The following is a 24,707-nucleotide window of genomic DNA, read 5'->3' on the forward strand; positions in this document are numbered from 1 at the left end:
TACCTAGCTGCTCTCCAAGTAGATAGACTCTTGAAGAGCTCTAGATGGGAGAGGTTGATCTCTACATTTATGTCATGGTTAATAAATGCAACTATTTTTAGAGTATAGGTTGGTTTTCTTCCTCTAAGATAAATAAAGCAGGTTTAGGATTACTTCTCTGTTTTATAGGTTGTCAGGGACAATAAAGTATTCCCTTAAAATGGAAGTTTTCTTTTTTTCTTTTCTTTTTATTTTTTTGGGGGGGGAGGTGGGACAATGAGGGTTCTGCGACTTGCCCAAAATCACACAGCTAGTAAGTGTCAAGTCTCTGAGGTCAGATTTGAACTCAGGTCCTCTTGAATCCAGGGCCAGTGCTTTATCCACTGCACTACCCTAGCTACCCCTGAATTATATATATATATATATATATATATACACACACACATATATATATTTTATATATATATATACACACACATATATATATTTTATATATATACATATATATAGTGAAGAGTGAAGAGGTAAAGGATAATCTTGACCAATGTCAAGAGATTTGATGGTAGAGGAACATGACAGAGAAGGGGATTGGAAGAAGAGCTACTGACCACTTAGAACTAAATTCCAGAGATAAGATTTTCAAAGTGAAGGAGGTAGATTCTCTGAGAGTAAATTATTTAAGAATATACTTGTTCTTCAAGAATAATGGTAGAAGGTTCTCAAGGAGCAGCTCCAACCTCCTGAGCAAACTTCTATTGATAAATAGCTCATTCAGTGGAAGGGAGAAAATATCTATCTATCTATCTATCTATCTATCTATCTATCTATCTATCTATCTATCTATCTATCTCTATCTATCATTATCTTCTCTCTGCACATAACTTGAGACAAGCAAAAGTAAATTCTAATAATGAGGGAAATCATATATATCCAACCTGGCCAGTGTGGCAATCAGATCGGTGCTAAGTTCTATTTCAGACATACTGTGTTTGAGAAGTCTCTGGGGCAATCATTTGGAACTAACAGGGAATTGGTGAAATGTGATTTTAGATCAGGGGAGATATGATCTGTAAATCAATTTCATTAAAGTAATAATTAAACCCATGGGGGTCACCAATAGAAAGATTATAGAGTGCCCATGATAAAACCTTGAAGAACATGAACTTTTAAGATGTATGATCTGGATGATGAGCCAGGAAAGAAGAGTAAGGAGATTTGCAGTAAAGGCACCCAGAATTCTAAGGTCCTGAAGAGCTCTTTCACCAAAATCTCTTTTCCTACCTCTGCTTGTCCCAAGAGCCAGAAATGCTAACTAATACATGGCTAAATGGCAATTCTTCTAACAAGGATTCGGACTGAAAATTAGTGGGTTACAATTTCAACATGGATCTATAGCCAACTTATGAGAGCAACCTGAATCAACAATCTGACTATGGTAACCAAATAAGCTAATGTGATGTTAGGCTCCCTTAAAAGCTTGACAATATTCTAACCTTGGGAGGTAGGAGTGCTCAGCCATAGTCATAATTGCTAACATTTTTTTAGAGCTTTTTATGGTTTTTAAAGGTGCTTTACTCATTTGGCTATATGATAGCTGTCTTCAACATTTTCAATGACTGTCATATGAAAGAGGAATTGGACTTGTTCTATTTTCCTCCAGAGGGCAGAAAGAGAGATAATTGGTCAAATTTGTAGCAAGACAGATTTAGGTTTTATGTAAGGAAAAATCTTTTTTTTTTAACATTTAGCATTATTCTCAAATGAAATTTGTTGCCTTATGAGGTTCTCAATTCAGCTGTGTTCTTTATGAAAAGGCTAGGTGATCACTTGTGTAGGATGTTAGGGAATTTTGCATCAGGGATATATTGTGTTAGATAGCCTCTGAGCTCTCCCTCCAACTCTGAGACCAGAACCCATAATTCTAGGCAAGCAGGGACCAAGCCTCTTTCATCTTTGAATAGCCTTCCATGTCTGGCATAGATCTTTGCTAAGAAGAAAGGAAAGGAAGCACAAACCTAAATGTTGGGCTACCTGGCGTAAAGTCCTAGAGCAAACCTGGAAAAGACCTTAATTATGGCTTTGGTGACCAAAATACCTTAAGTTGTTAGCTATGTGACCCTGGCAAGTTCCTCAATCAGTCTGGATTTCAAGTTCAATTAGGTCAGGGCTTCTTAAACTTTTTTTCCACTCACAACCCTTTTTAGCCTAAGAAATTTTTATGTGACCCCAGGTATATAAAATAGGCATATATAACCTTTTTCTATGATCCTTACATTCAGTTATGTGTCCCCATATGGAGTCATGACCTACAGTTTAAGAACCTATGGATTAGGTGACCTCTAAGGTCCCCTCAAGCACTTTTTCTTTGTCAAACATTGAGTTATAAGATAAAAATTTTATTCTTTATTTTTATTTAGGAAAAATTTTAAAATCAAGAAACAACTTGCAGAAGTCTAGATATTCAAACTATAAAAATGTGTGTTTTCTGTGTTCATTTTTCTGAGAGATGAGATTATAATAACATCATGTAAAGGTGCATAGAAAACTATAGAACACCCAATAAATGTAAGTTATGATTATCATGTCTATTCCAAATAAATTATGCTATTTTGTGAATACATACAATCTATTTCAGAATAAAAAACATACAATTTTTTTTAAGATTCAATATTTCTTTCTTTACTCTGCAAATGGGAAAATAGAAAGAGAAATTATTTCCCCAAGCTCACATACTGAGTGCCAGAACTGATTAAAAATGGAACTTGGAACCAGTAATATAAGAAAAAGCTTTGTGAGGTGTAGATGTGCATGTGGGGGCTTACTGGTATTAAGTATTTGATTAAATCAAACACTGAAATGTCTGAGCAAACCACACCATTCTTTTCTTTTAGAATATCTATTTTTCTAGGCTATATTTAAAATAATCTTTTTTTTTCCTGGATGCCAATATACTTTTGTGTACACTATGGATTATGAACCCACAGAGTGTTTTTATTTAAATTCAGAAGTGATTTAAGGGTGAATTTTGGGCTTATTTTTTACATGTACTTGACATACTTGGTAGGGAAGCAATGTCCTTGAAAGAACTATGCAATTCTTGTCATAGGCATCCTCTGAGGGAATCAAAATGCACTATCACCAATAATGCTCCTTTATTCAAAATTCACTCCTAAGTTGTTCTCTAGCCCGACTTAAGTCAAAAGCTTGTGCACACAAAGCTAGCAGTTTCTTTATTTATTCCCCAAGTGGAATAGAATTTTCAAGAAAAAGACCTAAAACATATCTTTTTAAATAATAGTAATGGGTCCCTTAAGGCCCATCTTTAGTTTGGTAAAGTTCTGCAGATATGCATCGGAAGACAGAAAAAAAGCAATCTGCAACCTGGGATGCTTGTAGGATATTCAATCTGCTTGAGTTATCCTCTAAGGAAAAAAAAATACAAATACTGATGTTTAACTTTTAAAACCATACTAGACTTGACCCCAAACAATCTTTGAAGTCTCACTGAAAATTATTTCCTCCCTCACATTCTGAAATATAGCCACCTGGCCTTCTCACACAGAACATTTCTGTGCCATCTCCCATATCTGTGCCTTACATTTGTGGTCTCCCATGCTTGGAATGTACTCTCTCCTTCCTCTACTTACAGAAACCCTTCAAAAAAATGTTCAAGCACCATTTTGTGTATGAAGCCTTCTGATCCCCTCAACTAATAGAGCTTTCACTCCCAAGCTACATTGTATTTAGATTTTGCATTTAGTAGCATTATAGTGGTTCTTTGTTTCCTTGTACACATTTGTTTCTTTTTTTATTAAAATGTAAGGTCATTGTGAGTAGGAGATAAATATTCCAGATGTGGGGAAGGTGTATAGGAATCAATACATAGTTTAATTTATCATAAAATTAATGGAAGAGTGTGAGTTATGACTAAAGCTATAGGGAGACACTAATTTAGAAAAGGCCTTGAATGTCAGGTTAAGCAGTTTGAAAGTTAACTTCTAGAAAAATAGGGAATCAGGAGGAAGAAGCAAGATGGTGGAAAAAAGCCAGGAAGTTGCCTGAGCTCTTCCAAGTTTCCCTGGGAAACAGCATTAAATCAAGCCTCTAAATGGATTCTGGAACTACAGAATCTACAAAAAGACAGAGAGACACAATCTTCCAACTTGACATAATTTAGAAGATTTCAGGAAAGGTCTATCTCACTTGGACAAAGGGGGAGTGTAGTGAAGCTCAGTTCAGCATGGAGGGGGTTGGAGCAAGTCAGCAGGTGGCTCTTGGCCAAAGCACAGGTCAGCAGCTGAGGCCCCTTGGTCCTGGCTCAGCAGGCTGGTTTTGCAGGCCAGTTGTGATACCTGCCAGCTGTGCCTGAGAGTGCAAACTGCTAGCTAGAGAACAACCTACAGGATAGGCACGACAAGGCCAAGCCATCCCAGCATAGGAAGCAAACCTAGGGCAGTGAGGAATCTACAAGCCACAGAAGCCTCAGAGCAAAAAGCCAGTGACCAGGCCCCTATCTCACAGCACAAGGAGCTTGCAACAATGGCTCCTGTTCCCCAGAGCAGACTTCAACTATAAAAGTAAAAAAAAATAGGGACAATATAAGTAAGAAACAGAAAAGGACCCTTACCATTGAGAACTTCTATGGTGACAGGGAAGACCAAATCACAAACTCAAATGAGGACAAAACTGTCAAAATACCTACATGTGAAGTCTGAAGGGGGAAGATGAATTGGTCTCAGGACCAAAAAGCCTTCTTAAAAGAGCTCAAGGGGTAGCTAGGTGGTGCAGTTGATAAAGCACTGGCCCTGGATTCAGGAGGACCTGAGTTCAAGTCCAGCCTCACACACTTAACCTGTACTAACTCTGTGACCTGAGGCAAGCCACTTAACCCTTATTGCCCCACAAAAAAAAGCTCAAAAAGGATTTTAAAAATCAAATAAGAGAGGTAGAAGAAAAAAATGGGGAGAGAAATGAGTTACACAAGAAAATTATGAAAAACAGTTAACAGTTTGGAAAAGGAAGCACAAAAATTGACTGATGAAAATAATTCCTTAAAAAAAAATACTATTGGCCAAATGGGGTAAAAATCCAATGAAGAAATCAACTCCTTCAAAAATGAAATTGAGCAAATGGAAAAGGAAGTGCAAAAGATTACTGAAGAAAATAAATCCTTAAAAATTAAAATTTGGTAGATAGAAGGTAAAGACACCATGAGACACCAAAAATCAGTCAAACACTATCAAAAGAATGAAAAAAAGAATAAAATGTGAAATGCCTTATTGGAAAGACAACTGAACTGCAAAATAGATCGGCAGAGATAATCTAAGAATTATTGGACTACTCAAAAGCCATCATCTGAAAAAGATATCATATTCCAGGAAATTATTAAGGATAACTGCCCTGTTATTGTATAATCAGAGGATAAAATCGTTATTGAAAGAATTCACCAATCACCTCCTGAAAGAGACCCCAAAAGGAAAACTCCAAAGAATATTGTAGTCAAATTCCAGAATTATCAGGTGAAGGATAAAATACTGCAAGCAGCCAGAAAGAAACAATTTAAATATCATAGAACCACAGTAAGGATTATCTGGACTTTGCAGCTTCAACATTAAAGGATCAGAAGGCTTGGGATATGATATTAAAAATGGCATAGGAGATTAGATTGCAACCAAGAATCAACTACACAGCAAAATTGAGCATTATCTTTCAGGGAAAAGATGGGTGTTTGATAAAATAGGGGACTTTCAAGGTTTCCTGATAAAAAGACATGAACTGAACAGAAAATTTGATCTTCAAATACAAGACTCAAGAGAAGTATGAAAAGGTAAACAGGAAAAAATGTTATTCAATAAGGTTAAACTGTTTACATCCCTACACGGGAAAATAATACTAATAACTCTTGAGAACTGTATATCTATTTGGGCAGATAAGAGTATACATAGATGGTATAGGTATAAATTAACTTTGATATGCTAATGTAAAGAAAATAATGCGGTGAAAAAGGAATATTCAGGGAGAAGAGGAAAGGGGTTAGTTATATGAAGAGGCACAGAAAAAATATTAGAATAGAGGGAAACAAGGGAGCAGTGAGCATTGTTTCAATGTTACTCTCATTAGATTTAGTTCAAAGAGGGAATAACATATATACTCATTTGGATAAAGAAATTTTCTTAGAAGATGGTGGAGGAAAGGCAGAGACTTGTCTGAGCTCTTCCCAAGACCCATCCAAATATCTTTAAATAATGCCATAAGACAATTCCTGGAGCAGCAGAAACCGCAAAAGGACAGGGTGAAATAATTTTCCAGCCAACATCAACTTAGAAGGTTGGTAGGAAAAGTGTGTTATACCAGGTGAGAATGAGCACAGTTCAGTACAGGCCCTGCCTGTGTGGACTCAGCCCCATCAGACCAGGAGCAGGTGTTGAGAGCCTCTGAATCAGCAGCCACAGCAATTGCTTCTAGAACTCTTATCCCACAGATGACAAGGGGTTTGAACAATTGTTCAGAAGGAGATTATATGGGTTGCTTTTCTAGCACTAAGGCAGGACTCTGTTTTTATGCCCATACTCAGATCCAGGTCATAGTTTTTTGGGGGTGCTCCCTGGTGGAGGAGGAGTAAAAGCACACAAGATCTTGCAGTAAAAGTGTTCATAGTTTCAGGGCTGAAGAGCAGGCCAGTGGTTGCTTGCAGACCAGAGCACAAGCCAGGAGAGTGGTAAACATCCATCTTCTTAAATCATAACACCTTGGAAGATCACTATTGATCAGAGAAATGCAAATTAAAACCACTCTGAGGTATCATGTCACACCTATCAGATTGGCTAATATAACACAAAAGGAAAATAATAAATGCTAGAGAAGCTGCGGAAAAATTGGAACACTAATGCATTGTTAGTGGAGTTGTGAACTGATCCAGCCATTCTGGAGAGCAATTTGGAATTATGCCCAAAGGACTTTGGAACTGTGTATATCCTTTGACCCAGTAATAGCACTACTATGTCTGTATCCCAAAGAGATCATAAACAAGGGAAAAGTACCCACATGTACAAAAATATGTATAGCAGCTCTCTTTGTGGTGGGAAAGAATTGGTAATGAAGGGGATACCCATAAATTGGGCAATGGCTGAACAAGTTGTGTTATATGAATGTAAAGGAATAATATTGTGCTACAAGAAATGAGAAGCAGGCAGATTTCAGAAAAACCTGGAAAGACTTAAATGGATTGATGCTGAGTGAAGAAGCAGGAGAACATTGTACACAGTAAGAGCAACATTGTGTGATGGATGATCAACTGTGATAGACTTGGCTCTTCTCAGCTGTACAATTACCCAAGACAATTCCAAAGTACTCAGGATAGAAAATGCTTTCCATATACAGAAAAAAAGAACTGTAGAATCTTTTTTGTTTTAATTTAGAATTTTATTTTGTTTTTTCCCCAGTAACATGTAAAAACAATTTTCAAAATCCATTTTTAAAATTTCCTGTTTGAGGGCAGCTAGATGGCACAGTGGATAAAACACTGGCCCTGGATTCAGGAGGACCTGAATTTAAATCCAGCTTCAGTTACACTTGACACTAACTTTCTAACCCAGGGCAAGTCACTTAACCTTCATTGCCCCACAAAAAAATTAAAAAACAAACCCAAACAAACAAACAAATAAACCCAAAAACTGTGTTTGAAATTCTCTTCCTTCCTTCCTTCCTCTCCACACTGCTATGAATGCAAGCAATTCAATATAAGTTATACATGTGTGTGTAGTCATGCAAGCCATTTGCACATTAGTCAGGTTATGAAACAAAGCAGACAAAAAAACTTAAGAAAAAGAAACTAGAAATATTATGTTTCAATCTTTTTTCAGACACCATCAATTTCTTTCTCTGGAGATGGATTGCATTTTTCATAAGTCTTTCAGAGTTGTCTTGGATCATTGTATTGCTGAGAATTGTAAAGTCATTCACAGCTGATCATCATACAATATTGGTGTTATTTGTATACAGTACATTTCACTTTCCATCAGCTCATCTAAGTTTTTCTAGGTTTTTCTTAGAGCATCCTCCTCATCATTTCTTATAGTAAATTAGTGTTCCATCATAATCACATCCCACAATTTGTTTAGCCATTCCCCAATTGATGGGCATCTTCTCAATTTCAAATTGTTTGCACCAGAAAAAGGCTGCCATAAATATCTTTGTACATATAGGTCCTTTAACTATTTGGGTTTTATCTCTTTTTGGATATTGATCTAGTAGTGGTATTACTAGGTAAATAGTATGCATGGTTTTATAGTCTTTGGGTCATAGTTCCAAATTGTTCTACAGAATATTTGAATCCGTTTACAATTCCACCAACAGTGCATGAATGTCTCATGTTGCCCATATCCCCTATGACATTTGTTGTGTTCCTCTGCTGTCCTATTATCCAATCTAATAGGTATGAATTAGTACCCCATAAGTGGCCTGACTAGCATCTTTCTAATCAATAGTGAGTCAGAGCACTTTTTTTTCATATGGCTATAGACAACTTTGATTATTTCATCTGAAAACTCTTTATATCTTTGATCATTTTTAAATTGGGGAGTGGCTCTCATCCTGATCAATTTGACTGAATTCTCTATGTGTTTGAGAAATGAGGCCTTTTTCAGACAAACTTGCTTCAAAATCTTTTCACCATTACTATTGCTAACTGTAGTTCCCTCCATCCTATTCCCTCTACATGACATTTACACTATTCTCTATATCCTTTCACCCTGTCCCTCATCAGAAGTGTTCTGCTTCTGAGTACCCCCTGCCCCACTCTGCCCATGTTACATTACTGCCCCCCCCTTCCCTTTCCCTTTCTACATTCCTGCAAGGTAAGATAGATTACTATACCCAATTGAGTGTGTGTGTTATTCCTTCTTTGAACCAATTCTGATGAGAGTAAGGTTAACTCACTTTCCAGTACTCCCCCTTCCATTCCACTGGATAGCTTTTTCTTTCCTTTTTATGTGAGATACTTTACCCTGTTCCACCTATCCCTTTTCCCTTTTCTCCAAGAGTATTCCTCTCTCAACCATTAATTTTATTATTTTAAAGAAATTATCCCTTCATATTCAACTCACATCTGTGCCCTCTGTCTAAATATACTCCACCCAGCTGCTCTAATAATGAGAAAGTTCTTCAGAGTTACAAGTATCATCTTCCCATGTAGGAATGTAAAAAGTTTAAACTTTTAATATCCTTTATGATTTCTTTTCCCTGCTTACCCTTTGATACTTCTCTAGAATCTTGTTTTTGAAAGTCAAATTTTCTATTCAGCTCAGGTTTTTTCATCAAGAATTGCTGAGAGTCCTCTCTTTCATTGAATTCCCATTTTTCCTGCTGAAGCATTTTACACAGTCTTGCTCAGTGGTTGATTCTTACTTGTAATCCCATGTCTTTTGCCCTCTGGAATATCGTATTCCAAATCCTCTGTTTTTTTTTTTTTAATGTAGCAGCTATTAAATCTTGTGTTATACTGACTGTGGCTCCACAATACTTGAATTGTTTCTTTCTGGCTGCTTGCAATATTTTCTCCTTGACCTGGGACCTGGAATTTGGCTGCAATATTTCTGTGAGTTTTCATTTTAGGATCCCCTTCAGGGGGTGATTGGTGACTTCTTTCCATTTCTATTTTACCCTCTCATTCTAGAATATCAGGGAAATTTTCCCTGACATTTATTTGGAAGATTATACCTAGTTTGTTTTTTTGATCATGGCTTTCTGGTAGTCTAATAATTTTCAAATAATCTCTCCTGTATCTATTTTCCAGATTGTTTTTTTTTTAATGAGATATTTTACATTGCTTTCTCTTGTTTCATTATTTTGGTTTTGCTTTATTGTTTCTTGATTTCTCAAAAAGTCATTAGCTTCCATTTGCTCAATCCTAATTTTTAAGGGACTATTTCCTTTGGGGAACTTTTGTACCTCCTTTTCCATTTGACTGATTTGGCTTTTCAAGGCATTCTTTTCCTCATTGGCTTTTTTAACCTCTTTTACCACTTGGCCAAGTCTGTTTTTTAAGGTGTTATTTTCTTCAGTATCCTTTTGTGTCTCCTTTACCAAGCTGTTGACATTTTTTAGGAATGTGGAATGCAGATTGAACTATACTATTTCTACTCTTTTTTGAGGTTTTCTCCTTTTTTCTGATTCTTCTTTCATAATATGACTAATACAGAAAAAAGTTTAATGTGATTGTACATATATAACCTATATCACATTGCTTTTTTGTCTTGGAGAGGGTGGAGGGAAGAGAGAGAGGGAATAATATATTTGGAACTCAAAATCTTATAAAAACAAATGTCAAAACTATCTTTAAATGTAACTGGAAAATAACAAAATACTTTTATGATTTAAAAAAGATTTAAAAAATTAAATTAAAAAAAAGAAAAATAGGAAATCATTTGAGCCAGTTTGTATTTACTTTTCAAAATCATCTGTTACCATTTATGGAAATTATAGTACAAAAGAAGAGCTATCCTCAAAATTTCAAACTTTAAGTTTAAAAGGATGTTAAGAATTGTCTTGATCCTATATAAGTCATAAGGGAAACACTGTAAATGTATAAATTCAAACTCATTTGGTCACTTGGTTTCTTGAACATTTTACCACATTTACTTGCTTTGTCATTTGTATCCTAACATTTCTTCATTGATGTCCCACATTTATGGACCTTGTTCATGCATCATACTTCTGATCCCATACCTGCTTGTTGGCTAGTGATATGTAACCCTTTAGTCTTGTGTCATCTTCTACTTGATTCTGTGTCCTCACCACCAGAATTTTTTTTCAGTATGCAACCCACACCAAACTAGAATCCATTGCTAACATGACAGTTTACTTGATGATAGTCTTGCTGAAAAGACCTAGAGAATCTTGCCTTAAATTTTTCATCAAATGAGAATGGGAGGAGGCATTATAAGATGTAAGAAACGTTTATTAAAGAAGGAAAAAAAAACAAAGGCAAAAAGTGCATTTAGGATTATTAAAATAAGTAATGAGTGTTTGGTCTAGTGTAGTAACTGTGTGAATTGAATTAAGAACATGAATATGAGAGATTTTGAGGATTAAATTAATTGTTTCATAGAATCATAGATGTAGAACTGGAATGGACCTCAGATACCCTCTACCCTAAACCTCCCATTTTACACATGAGGAAATTAAGATCCAGAGAAATCAGTTGACTAGTATGAACCATTAACTGGTAAATTAAGGAAATAATCAATATAGAAGAAATAAGGGCTTTAATCAGAGCAGAGGAACTATAACTCGTGGTGGTATCGCAAAGCTAAAAGCTAGGCATACTCAAAGATTGGAACCAAGAACAGGGTTTTTAATGGGGTAACTGAACAAAGGGAACCAAAATACTGCTCCAGTACAGAAAGTACTAACTACTTAATGTAAATGAACCTTTAACAAAAGACACTATAGAACTGCTCCTCAGTTAAGTATAGATGCTACTTAACTCTAAATGAAAACTGCTTAATGTAAGTTGACCCTTTTACATAATAACATAATGTCCAGGGAATAAGGTGCAGAACCATTGGGGGAAGGTCCATAAGTTGAGCAAGAGTATGGAATTGACAAAGATTTGTTAGCCCCAGGCAATTCACCTGCCTGGGTAGGAGGGACTGGGTGGGGATCAGTTCTCAGTAAATTTTGTAGTTATCAGAACTCACACAGCAAAAATATCACACAGATTTGGATCCCAATTTTATTCCAAAACCGGGGCTCTTCCCACTGTGCAATGCTCTCCCTTTACCCATTAAAAAAAAATTCTACCATGGAGTGAAGGTTTCACAAGGAAGATTATCATTTACATTTGTGTGGTCCTAATGGAAATTACAATGATTGAGAATCTTGGGAAAAGACCTTATTTTGAGAGTTGTCTGTATTGATTAATTATTCAGAGACAAAGAAGTTTTCATACCATCTAGATTTTTTATCATTTTCAGAAAAATAAAAGGTCATCAGAAGTATACATTCCCAATTTCCAGCATGGGAAATTTATTCATTTCCATCACTGGAAAGAAATAGAAACTTTTAAGTAAATAGAAAAGGAAATTAGTAAATTTAATTTGGCTATCATGCTATGGCCAATTTGATTTCTTAGGTGCAATTATTGTCAATATCAAATTCCCATTAGTTTAAAAATTTAATTAGTGCAAATCAAATCCTGAAACCTCATTCTTTGTCCCCTTCTTCCACCCTTTCTAGCAATAATCCCATCCAAATTATTCATTTTTTTCTGTTCTTATGCCAATCAAAGTATTCTTTTTGATAAAAGGCCTTTATTGACAAAATTTACTCATCTCTTATGTGCTCTAGTTGTTACAGGTCTACAAAAAAAGAACAAGAAGAAAACGTTGCTCTTCTAAAGATTTTAATCAAAGCAGAGTGACAGATAGAAGTATTGACTATTTACCATGAGGCCATTTGACTAGAGTAGTATATATATATATATATTATAGTGAAAAGAAAATTGGATTAGGAGTCAAGAGGTCTATTTCAGTTCTGTCACTAACTAACTTTGAGACCATGTGTAAGTCACTAAGTTTTCTTGGAATTAGTTTCCTCATGGGAAATAATAAGGTATTTTTTTTAATAAATGATCTTTGTGGTCTATTATAGGAATATAAAGCCAAAAGAAAGATACTTTATAATAAAACCAAATTATTTTGATGACTTTGAAATTTCATTTACAAGAGCAGTTGTGAATAATTTGTTCTATTTCTGTCAAGATGAAGATAATAGTTCTAATGGTATTAAAGGATTGTAACTTTTGCCCTATGTGAACAGTATAGAATAAAGTCTTTATATCATTATCATGCATTAGGGAACATGAATACCTTGTGGAAATATTCAGCCCACACTCTACACACATTTATGCTTAATATGTTAAGCATAACATTTACTAAATGTTCTATTTTAATAAGATTATTAAAAACATGTCCTAGGAATTTAGAGTATAGATGACCATCTTCTTAGTTTAAAATGGTTTCTTTCAATTTAATAACTTGATTTCAATTCATTCCAATTTTCAATGTGATTGTGTGTGTGTGTAATTTTATATTACATAGAGCTTTTGGTAAAAAATATGATCAGAGATTGATTGAATGGACATAGATTAAATATTTAGAATTATTTCACCTTGGTTTTTTGCATTTATGTTCTTTTCTGGAATGATCAATAATAGTCCTAATTGCTTGATTCTCTAACAGAAAAAATTAGCATTTTCATGCCTGTTAACTAATTCCAATCAATCTCAATTACTTCTAGATTACTCTGAATACCTTGGAAGAATTTATGTATATCTAGAAAATGACTTTCAAGTGAGAGATTTCATTTATTCACCGCCCCCCCCATCTAGCCCAAAGGGATCATCAACGTCTTTCAAATACACCTTATATTTTCCTACATTCATGACTTTTCTTATGCTGTTTCCTCAATGTGGAATCCCCTCGCTCTGATCATGTCATGCTTTTTCTCACACTACTTTTTCAATGTAATATACCATTCCCTCCTACCCTTTTCTATCATCTTCATATGTTCAGTTCCTACCTAAGCATGTTACATCTTCCATAAAATCTTCCTTCATTCTCTTGTTCCTAAGACCCTTCCCCTCAATTTCTGAATGGACAAGAGTTGTATGGGATGAACAGATATGGATGAGTCAATGACCTTCAGTATTAGAGGGACTTTCTATTTTTTTTCTCTTTCAACAAACATTTATTTTATTTTTTCCAGTTACATGCAAGGGTAGCTTCAACATTCATCCTCACAGGATTTAGAGTTCAATTCTTTCTATGGGGGTGGATAGTATGTTTTATCATCATTCCATTGAGATTGTCTTGGATCATTGTATTGCTGAGAGTAGTTAAGTGATTCACAATTGCTCATTGAACAATACTGCTGTCACTATGCACAATGTCGTCCCAGTTCTGCTCACTTCACTATCCATCCGTTCATATGAGTCTTTCCAGATTTTTCTGGGATCATCCTATTTATCATTTCCTATAGCATAATGTCATTCCAGTACAATCATATACCACAGTTTCTTCAGACATTCCTCAGTTGATGGATATTCCATTTATTCCCAATTTTTAGCCACCACAAACAGTTGCTATAAATATTTTTTTTACAATTTCCCCCATTTTCTCTTTTTCATGATTACTATTGTTAATTGTTCCCCTTTCATCCTCTTCCCTTCCCCATGATATTTATTCTATTATCCATCTTCTTTCATCCTATCCCTCTTTAAAAGGGATTTGCTTCTGTCTGTCCCATCCCCCAATCTGCCCTCCCTGCCTTTGCCCCTCTCTCTTTATCTCCTTCCCCTCCTATTTTCCTGCAGGGATAGAGAGATTACTCCACCCAGTTAGGTGTGCATATTAATCCCTCTTTGAGGCAACTCTGATGAGTTTTAAGGTCTTTGAGCCTTTTCTGATGAGTGTAAAATTCATTTACTGCCCTTCTCCTCCCCCATCTTTTCCCCTACTCCATAAGCCCTTTCCTGTTTCTTTAATGTAGGATGTCACCTCTGCCCTTCCCCTTTCCCCAGTGCATTCCCCTCACCCCTCAGTTTGACCCTAAAGATGTCATCATGGGGCAGCTAGGTGACACAGTGGACAAAGCATCCACCCTGGATCCAGGGTGATCTCAGCTAAAACCCCACCTGAGACACAAGAGAGTCACCCACTGCACAACCCCATGCATGCCCCCCAACTCCAATGTTTTATGATTCTCTAAGGTTTTATATTTGAAAGTCAAATTTGCCATTCAGTTCAGGTTGTGGGTTTTTTTTTTTTAATCACAAATACCTGAAAGTCCTCTTCTTCATTGAAGACCCATTTTTTCCTCTAAAAGATTATGATCAGTTTTTCTGGGTAGGTGATTCTTGGTTTGTAATACCAATTCCTTTGCCCTGTGGAATATAATATTCCCTGCCCTCTTATTCTTTAATGTAGAAGCTGCTAGATCTTGTGCTATCCTGACCGAGACTCCACAGTACTTGAATTCTTTCTTTTTGGCAACTTGCACTATTTTATCCTTGACCTGAAAGCTCTGGAATTTGGTTATAATATTCCTAGGAGTTTTCCTTTGGGCATCTCTTTCTGGAGGTGATTGCTGGATTCTTTCAATTTCTATTTTAGCTTCTGCTTTTAGAATATCAGGGCAATTTTCATTAGAAGCATTTTCTCATCAGTGACACTACAGATTAATTTGAGAAGTATAAAATGACTGTATCAATATCTAATGTATACTATGAAGTTACTGGAATAAATCCAGTGTCAAGCTGGATGGAATTTGGGGGGGGAAGGTATCATAGACAAGCTTTAAATTGATTAGAAAATGATTGAATTGGTGAGGGAGAAGTATGACATAGGCAAATCAAAAAGGTTTAGTGAAAACTTTGGGTTTTAAAGATTTTGCTTAGGTTTGTTAAATTATGGTTGAAGAATATAAATAAATCAGGGCACTTAGAACTCTTAGGAGGTGGAAGTGCACAGTAATTAGTGAGAGGCCTTACTAAAGATCTGACCCATTTCTTACAAATAGCTTCTGGCCACCTTGTTTCTTTTATTCAGTTCAACCAAAATGTGATAGAAATGGACATATAGGTTTCTAGCCAACATATTTTCATGTATGCAAAGTTCTTCTGCACCTGCTTTCAGTGGGAGGACTGTTTGTACATTTCCAGTCCCCACTAGTTCAAGCAATCTTTTCTTCACATTAATCAGCATATTCCTGGGAAATGCTAATTGCTGAGATTACAAAGACAAAAATAAAATAGTTATTATCCTCAAAGAGCTGATATTATTTTATGGGAACCAATGTGCATGTGGATAAATATTTGTAAAATGTATTTAAAATTAGTGTAAGCTAATTTACTTGAGGGAGGCTTTAGCAACTGAGGGCCTCAGAAAATAAAGGCTTCCAATAGAAGGTGGTGCTTGAGCTGAGTTTTGGAAGAAATTTTGTTTTTTTCTTTTTTTTTGCAGGGCAATGAGGGTTAAGTGACTTGCCCAGGGTCACACAGCTAGTAAGTATCAAGTATCTGAGGCTGGATTTGAACTCAGGTCCTCCTGAATCCAGGACCAGTGCTTTATCCACTGCACCACCTAGCTGCCCCCTCAAATTTTGGTTTCTACAAGGCAATTGTGAGGAGGCAACAGATTTCAGGTATGAGGTGCTATCAATGCAAAAGCAAAGAAATAGGAGGGTCAGTGTCACATGAGGGAAAAAACAAGAAAACCAGTTTAACTGAACCATAGAGTTTGAGAAGGGTAATAATGTGCAATATAACTGAAAATGTAGGTATGAGACAGGTTGTAAAGAACAGTAAATTCCAAGTATTTGATCCTGGAAGTAATATGGTGTCACTAGAACTTTTTTGAACAGGGCACTGGATTGTTCAGATTTGTGATTTATAAATATCACTTTGGAAATTATATAGAAGATGTATAGGAAAAGAGAGACATTTGAAATAAGGAGACCAATTAAAGGCATGTTTCAATAGTCCAGACAAGAGGTGGATAGAGCCTGAACTGAGCAGTTGCTATACAAGTATAGAGGAGACAAATTGGAGAGTTGTTGTGATAGTGTAATCACCAAGACTTGGCAACTGATTGGATGAATGAGAAGGCTAGAATGATTGCTAGATTGATAGCTTTGGTGACTAGAAAGAGGTTGTTACCTTTGGAAAAATACGGTAATTCATACATGGGACTGAGTTTGTAGGTGTGTAATAATAAATTCTTTTTTGAACATATTCACTTTAAATATGCCTATAGGGTATCCCACTGTTGATGTGTGATTAGAATAAAAATATTAATGATGATATAGTTCTAGGAGTCATCTGCATGTAAACGGTATTGAAAGCAATAGCAGTTGTTGAAGTCATTAAAAGAGAGATTGTAGTGAGGGAAGAAAGTAGGACCAAGACATAACTTTGAATCATACCAGTTATGGGATATATAATAATGGGGTATGTGATAATGATCAAGCAAGAATTGAAGAAGGATTGAATGGAATTATCCTGGGGGAAAAATATCAAAGATCTTCAGTGAATGAGACAATATGCTACAATTGAAAATTTACTGGATTTGGCATCAGAGTGCAAATGCTGATTCTGTACTTATTTTTATTTATTTTTTTTGTGAGACAATTGGGGTTAAGTGACTTGCTCAGGGTCACACAGCTAGTAATTGTTAAGTGTCTGAGGCCAGATTTGAAATCAGGTCCTCCAGAATCCAGGGCTGGTGCCCTAACCACTGTGCCACTTAGCTGCCCCTGTACTTAATTTTTTAATAAAATTATTTTATTATTTTACAGTTACATGTAGAGATAGTTTTCAACATTTGATTTTATAAAATTTCCAATTTCAAATTTTTCTCCCTCCCTCCCTCCCCTAGACAGCAGGTAATCTGATATAGTATATATATATATATATGTGTGTGTGTGTGTGTGTGTGTGTGTGTATTATATTACATTAATATATATAATAGCATCAAACATATTTCTGCATTAGTCATGTTATAAGAGAAGAATCAGAGAAAAAAGGAAAAACCTCAAAAAAGGAAAACGACAGCACCAAAAACAAAAGAAATAGTATGGTTCTATCAGCATCCATACTCCACAGTTTTTTTCTGTATTTGGATATCCCCTTCCATCATGAGTCCTGTGGAACTCTCCTATACCATTGTATTGGTGAGAAGAATCTAGTCCATTACATTTGCTCAACAAAAAAATGTTGATGATACTGTGTACAATGTGCTTCTGGTTCTGCTCATCTATCTCATCATCAGTTCATGAAAGTCCTTCCAGGTTTCTCTGTACTTATTTTTAATGCTGGGCTGATCACTCAATCTCTCTGGCCATTGTTTTTTTTGTTTGTTTGTTTTTGTTTTTAGTGAGGCAATTGGGGTTAAGTGACTTGCCCAGGGTCACACAGCTAGTAAGTGTTAAGTGTCTGAAGCTGGATTTGAACTCAGGTACTCCTGAATCCAGGGCCTGTGCTCTATCCACTGTGCCACCTAGCTGCCCCTGCCATTGTTTTTTAATCTGCAAAATTTAGAGGTTGGTCTAGATAATTCATAAGGTATCTTTTATCTATGTATCAATCCACCCATTCATATATTTAAAAAAACATATCAAGTGTTTACTAGGTACCAGGTACTGGGGATAGGACTCTATTGCAGAGAGTGCAACTCCAAAGGGTTGGCCACTTGTTCAAATGCCAAACATACATTTGTTAAAAGACTATTTTATGGAGAACTCACACAAGGCAAGCACTCACATGAAGGTCAGAAGAAGCAATACAAGGCACTCTCAAAGTCTCTGAAGAACTCTGGAATTCATTGCATGACATGGGGGATATCACAAAGGTACACCTAGCATGTTGTTTCTGTTTTGTGCTCTAGGAATCAAGGAGAATTTCAGTAGCTCAAAAGAAACTTGAGATATACAAATTTAGAGACATCTCCACTCCAAATGTTCAAACAGACTATTTGTGCCAGCCTGTGGTAGAGCTTTCTGAGTTTCTATTTGTCTGATCAACCACAGGTGGACACACTGTACCTTGACTCCAGCATACTGATGTCATTTTGGTCCTCTTTGAGAACAAAGGACAACTAACCACCTAGGTATCAGATACTGGGGATATAAAGAAATCTAAAACCAATCACTATTCTTAAGGAGTTCAAATATTAATGAACAAATGGTAGATAATCTTTTGATCTTGTAAAGGAAATCTTGCTAGTTTTTATTGCAACCAATTTTAGCTTTGAATAGTCCTAATTGTTAGGATTTTTTTTCTTCCAATATATCAAAGATATATTTCCCTTCTGCAACTTCCACTATTGCTCCAAATCCTGTTTCTTGCACCAATCAGAACATATCTGTGTTTTATGCTATTGGAGTTTTTTCCCTCTATTTGTGCTGATTGCCATTTCTTTACATTTATACATCTTTGATTTTAGATTTATTTAATATATTTATGTGGTTTATGTATATGTAAGTACTCATGTGTGCTTCTTTTGACATCTTATGGGTCATAGTTTAGCACATGGGATGCCTTATGTTTTCCATTAATCTTACTACATGAATGGCTCCCTTCTTTTTCTGACCTTGATAATCTTTCATATACCACATCTGGATCACATCATCCCTGGAAATTTATCAGCCTCTTTATGTCAACCAAACATCTTTCTATTAATCTTCAGATAATCTACAATTTTAATTCTTCTGAAACCATAGTATTCCATACTTTGCAGCTGTATAAAACCAATGGAAAACACAGCTAGGCCTTAATTAATGAGAATAATTAATTCCCTGAAGTGACCACATTATTTGAATTTGGACTACATATTTCTATTGCTCTTGAACCAAATTACATTTTTACATAATTGTAACTTTTAAGAATGTGAATTTGAATACATGGTATCAGTTCAGGGTGTTCATTATTCACTCTACATGTAATATAGATGTATTTCAACATCCCTTTTAGTAGTTTTAATTTAAACTTAGCATTTTTGAGCTGAAAAAGACCTTTGAGATCTAGCTGGAACTCAGCTTTCATGTTACACATGAAGAAGTCAACCAAGGCTTGCATCATTACATAATTTGACCGTGATAACTTTGTTACTTTCCAAGTCTTGACTAAAAACCCAGATCTCCTTGTTCCTAGCCTAGCTACCATGCTGAAACTCATTTAAAGATGATATGGATATTAATACTATTACTCCCCATCACTTTATTTTTGCTGAATGACACTAGGAAACTTGTAGTCTATCTGGACATGTATTCATTCAATCTACTTATGTGTGTTCATTAAGGGAGGATGGATGCTTTGCAAATTAATTGAATTCTAAGCAAAACTGTTGAAATCCATTCAATATTAGAATTTTAAGGTGATGTGATTGATACATCATTAAAGGCATTAAGTTTGAAGTTAAACTAGTTATTGAACTACCTCTGGGCTGATAGCATCTATTGTGTCTGGGGGACTGGACAGTAAGACCAGCAGTTGAATAAATTATGGTATCACACGAGGATTGGTTCAATACCTCAAAAATCTAGAGACTGTTATCCATGAAGACAGATTAGGGAGCTTCCAGGAAGAAATGTTCATTTAAAAGTTGCAAATAAATTAATCTCTACTATAAAAGAATAGTTTTAGTGGCTTAACCAATAAGTAGGTTTAAGTAGCTAAAAATTTTGAGGACAATATGGCCCTTAGTAAAGTAAAGATTTCTGTATATATCTTATGAATGTTTCTGGGGACAGTATGCTCTCTTTATTGCAGAGTCAGCTAACAGTGAGTTCTGTGATTATCATTTAAGTGTGCAAGAATATGAATTGGATATTATAAGTAAGCATTTAACTTTGTATTTAAAATAATTATCTTAAAACAAAATGATTCTCATGACAATGATGAAAAGTACTCTAGGAATTACTTTTACAATGCAACTCTTCATGGTAGAGAATAGAATATAAGATTTAGGACCATAATATCATAGATATAGAGCTGGAAGTGCCTTCAAAGGAAAAATAGTCCAACTCCCTCATTTGAATAGCTAATATCTAATATTTATACAGTGTTTATTATGTGCCAGACACTGTCTTAAGCACATTACAACTATTATTTCTTTTGATCCTCACACACAATTCTGGGAGGTGGGATTTATAATTATATTCATTTTAGATATGAGAAAACTGAAGCAAATAATAGTTAAGTGACTTGACCAGGGTCATACAGTTAGACTCAGAGAAATTAATTGTTATGTTTAAAGACCCATGAGTAATAGGGGGGCAGAAGTATGATTTCAACCCAAGTCCTCTAATTCCAAATTTATCACTCTTTCTATTAAACTATGAATTCCAATATATCTATTAAGGCTATTATACCAGTAAGTTAATAAATTAATAGCTGTAAGCAACGACATGGAGTGTATAGGATGGCATTCCCTGAAATCATTCAGTGATGCTGTGGTAATTAAAACAAAATCTGTTATTTAGGTTCCAAGTAAGTGTTTTTCCTTGAAATCTTACATGAACAAGTTTAAACAAAATGAGCATCTTGGCATAGTCATTGACAATTAAAATGATGAACTGTTTCAATTATTTTTATCTCTACCACATATAAGAAGGTATCTATAAAGATATATGGTAGTTAGAACACTTAGTTGTGAAATAAGAAGATCTTTTGTATTTCTTTTTTTATTCTTGGTTTTTACTTTTCTGCTTCCAGCTTCTATGAGAGAAAGTTTTAGCAGAAGAAGGAAAAAAGAGAAAGACTTAAGAAAGAGAAGATAATTCTGAAAATGGCTTGGAGAGTTTGGGCCTTATGAAGAAGGCTAGAGGTTTCATTTGGGGACAATAAATTTTAAAAGAATGTTTAAGAGCAACCTCCTGGTCCAGCTTCTATTTCTGGTTTTTCTCTCACATGCCCTGTTCTCTGGTCTGAAGATAACCGCAAGTCAACTTGCTAATTAACCAGCCAGCAAAATTTTGTGTGCTGGGTTTCTTATTTCTCATGAGCCTGTGCCTCGCCCCTGGGTCTCCCACCACTCAAGATTTCTTCCTAGTTCCCTTCTGGGGTGGGATAGCCAAATTCCTCCTAAGGTCCCACAGACACCCCTATCTTCCCCCCCCCCACTTCCCCCTGACAGCCATTCAGCCCTCTCACTGGACCATAAGCTTAGTTCCAGAAGACGTTAGTGCTGCAGCTGAATCGGAGGCTCCGGGGTAAGTTTCTCTGGCACAGCATGCCTGAGGTCTGTGTCAGCATAATCGGCACAATCATGGGGTTGGATTCTGAACACAGCACAGCATGTCACCCTCTAAGCTATCTTTGGCTGGAAAATAATCTTGGCCCATCATTTTGTGGGTTTTGCTGCTACAGGGGTTGTTTTATTGCTGTTTTGGGGGTAATTGTGTCAAGAGCTCTGTGTGTTTAATGTCTTTTCTTTGCCATCTTGTCTCTACCACCACTAGATCCTCTTGAGGTTTGGGATTGTGAAGACCAAAGGTAGAATATGTGGGAAGAGCAATTTAGGAAAACATAATCATGAACTGAAATTTGACCTGAAAGTAAATCTCAAGGAAACACAAACTTAACAAGAAAAAAGAGTATGTAGCAAAAACATGAAAAGAAGGACTTAAGGTGGGGCAGCTAGGGGGCACAGTGGATAAAGCACCTGCTTTATTTATTTATTTTATTTATTCAGGAGGACCTGCATTGAAATTTGACACAATGCGTACTAGCTGTATGACCCTGGGCAAGTCACCTAACTCTCATTGCCCCAACCAAAAAAGAAGAAGAAGAAAGAAGAAGAAGATTAGTTTGGTAAGAAACAGAAAGGAAATAGGATGTGGTTACAAAATTACTACTGAGACAAATGAAATGATTGAAAGTGGCTGTCAAATTGTTAAGTGATAAAAGATTTAAGTGGTCTCAATATAGTACTTCAGAGGTCAGGTGTAAATAACCACAAATAATTAAGAAAAAGTATTGAGAATATCAACCAACATGGGGAGCAGAGTAAATTTTGCATGATTTTTATTGAGTATTTTTTTGTAGTTCTGTGGTAGCCAAATGAGTGCTATCTGTATTCCATTTGTAAGCAGGACTCTCTCCTAGAAGATGAAATCATAGGACCTGAGGAAGCCTCTTTCCACTTCAGATGACCAGTAATCATTGTGTTCCTAAAAATAAATCTATAAATAAAACCTGATAAGAACATTCAAGTAGAAGGGGCAGCTAGGTGGTGCAGTGGATAGAGCACCGGCCCTGGGGTCAGGAGTACCTGAGTTCAAATCCAGCCTCAGACACTTAACACTTACTAGCTATGTGACCCTTGGCAAGTCACTTAACCCCAGTTGCCTCACTTAAAAAAAAAAAAAAGAATATTCAAGTAGAGTTCCAGTGAGGCAAAACAGGGCCTCTGAAGTGTCAACATCAACAAAGTGAACCTTGTTAGAAAATTTGATGCTGGAAGAATTGTATTTAGAAAAGGAAGGTAAGAAAAAAGCGAACTACACTTGAAAGCAAAAAAAAAAAAAAGGCTCTTTTTTTTTTTTTTTTTTTTTTTTTTAGTGAGGCAATTGGGGTTAAGTGACTTGCCCAGGGTTACACAGCTAGTAAGTGTTAAGTGTCTGAGGCCAGATTTGAACTCAGGTATTCCTGACTCCAGGACAGGTGCTCTATCCACTGTGCCACCTAGCTGCACCCCCCCAAAAGGCTATTCTTGAAGAGGAGGAAGCTAAATATTCTTAAAGGGAAGCATCACTTTGTCCTCCAAGGAATGACAAAGTAAAGCTACAGAAGCACTCAGATGAAAGATCAAATAGTAAGAATGAAAGAAGAAAAGAGAAGTGGTAGCGGGTAACTCTCTACTGAAGGGTACTGGAGCAACTCTTTATTGACCTGATAATAATAGAGACATCTATTGTCTTCCCAAGGCATGTAGTCAAGGCATAATATAGAACCTAACATGACTTGTCAAAAGAGATGACTATTATGCACCCCTGGAGAGTCATATGTGCACAAATGATGCTGCCAGAAGGAATGTGGGAAGTGGTGTTAAAGTTATGAAATGTTGAACAAGAAACAAAAGAACATAGGGGCACAGTTGATACTTTCCTTATTGCTACTCATTGAAGAAAATGATGCAAAAATAATATTTGATTAAAAAAACCCAACTTGCTAGGAAGATGGTGTCTGAGACTGTGATCTAAATTTCTAGATCACAATTTCAAGTGTAAGGGGACAGCTAGGTGGTGCAGTGGATAGAGCACAGAACCTGGATTCTGAAGGACCTGAGTTCAACAAAACTCAGCAGCAAGAGATAGAGAGAGAAATTCCATTTTAAGTAACAGTAGACAGGGCAGCTAGGTGGCACAGTGGATAAAACACCTGTCCTAGATTCAGGAGGATCTGAGTTCAAATCCGGCCTCAGACACTTGACACTTACTATCTCTGTGACCCTGGGCAAGTCACATAACCCATGCTACCTCACCCCCCTCAAAAAAAAAAAAACAAACAAACAAGTGTAGCAATGACAAACTCCTGAAGGGTCATGGAATGTAAATTTTTTAAATTGATAAAATGAATATGCCATTGGAAAAATAAATCAAGTAGAAAGAGTTGATATTTGAGGGACAGGTGCATTGATACATTGTCATTATAGCTATGAATTGGCTCAAATATTCTAGAAATCAATTTGGAAATGTGCTAAGAAAGTGATTAAGATGCCTATAGCATCTGAACCAGGGATCCTAATTTTAGGCATATATACCCATAAGGTCAAAGATAGAAACATTTCACATATGCTAGAATATTTTATAAGAGAACAAAATATGGAAACAAAATAGATGCTCATTGGGGAAAAACTAAGCAAATCATGTGATATGAATGTAATGAGATATTTTTCACCATAAAAATGATTATCAAGAATGAACACATCTAAATTGAAGATGCAAAGTGAAGTAGTCAAAACCAGGAAAATAATATATACAAAGACTGTAACAACATGAATCAAACGAGTAAGACCACTACCAAAAAAAAAAAATGAAGGTGAACATTGTAATTGTAATGATCAACAATGGCCCTCAAGATAAGATGTGAGAATGTACCTCTCCCTTATTTACAGAGGTGGAAGACTTTGGATATGAGACAGCTTATAATCTTGGACTTGATTAATATG

Source organism: Dromiciops gliroides, chromosome 3 (assembly GCF_019393635.1).
Source record: "Dromiciops gliroides isolate mDroGli1 chromosome 3, mDroGli1.pri, whole genome shotgun sequence".
NCBI classification, from domain to species: domain Eukaryota; kingdom Metazoa; phylum Chordata; class Mammalia; order Microbiotheria; family Microbiotheriidae; genus Dromiciops; species Dromiciops gliroides.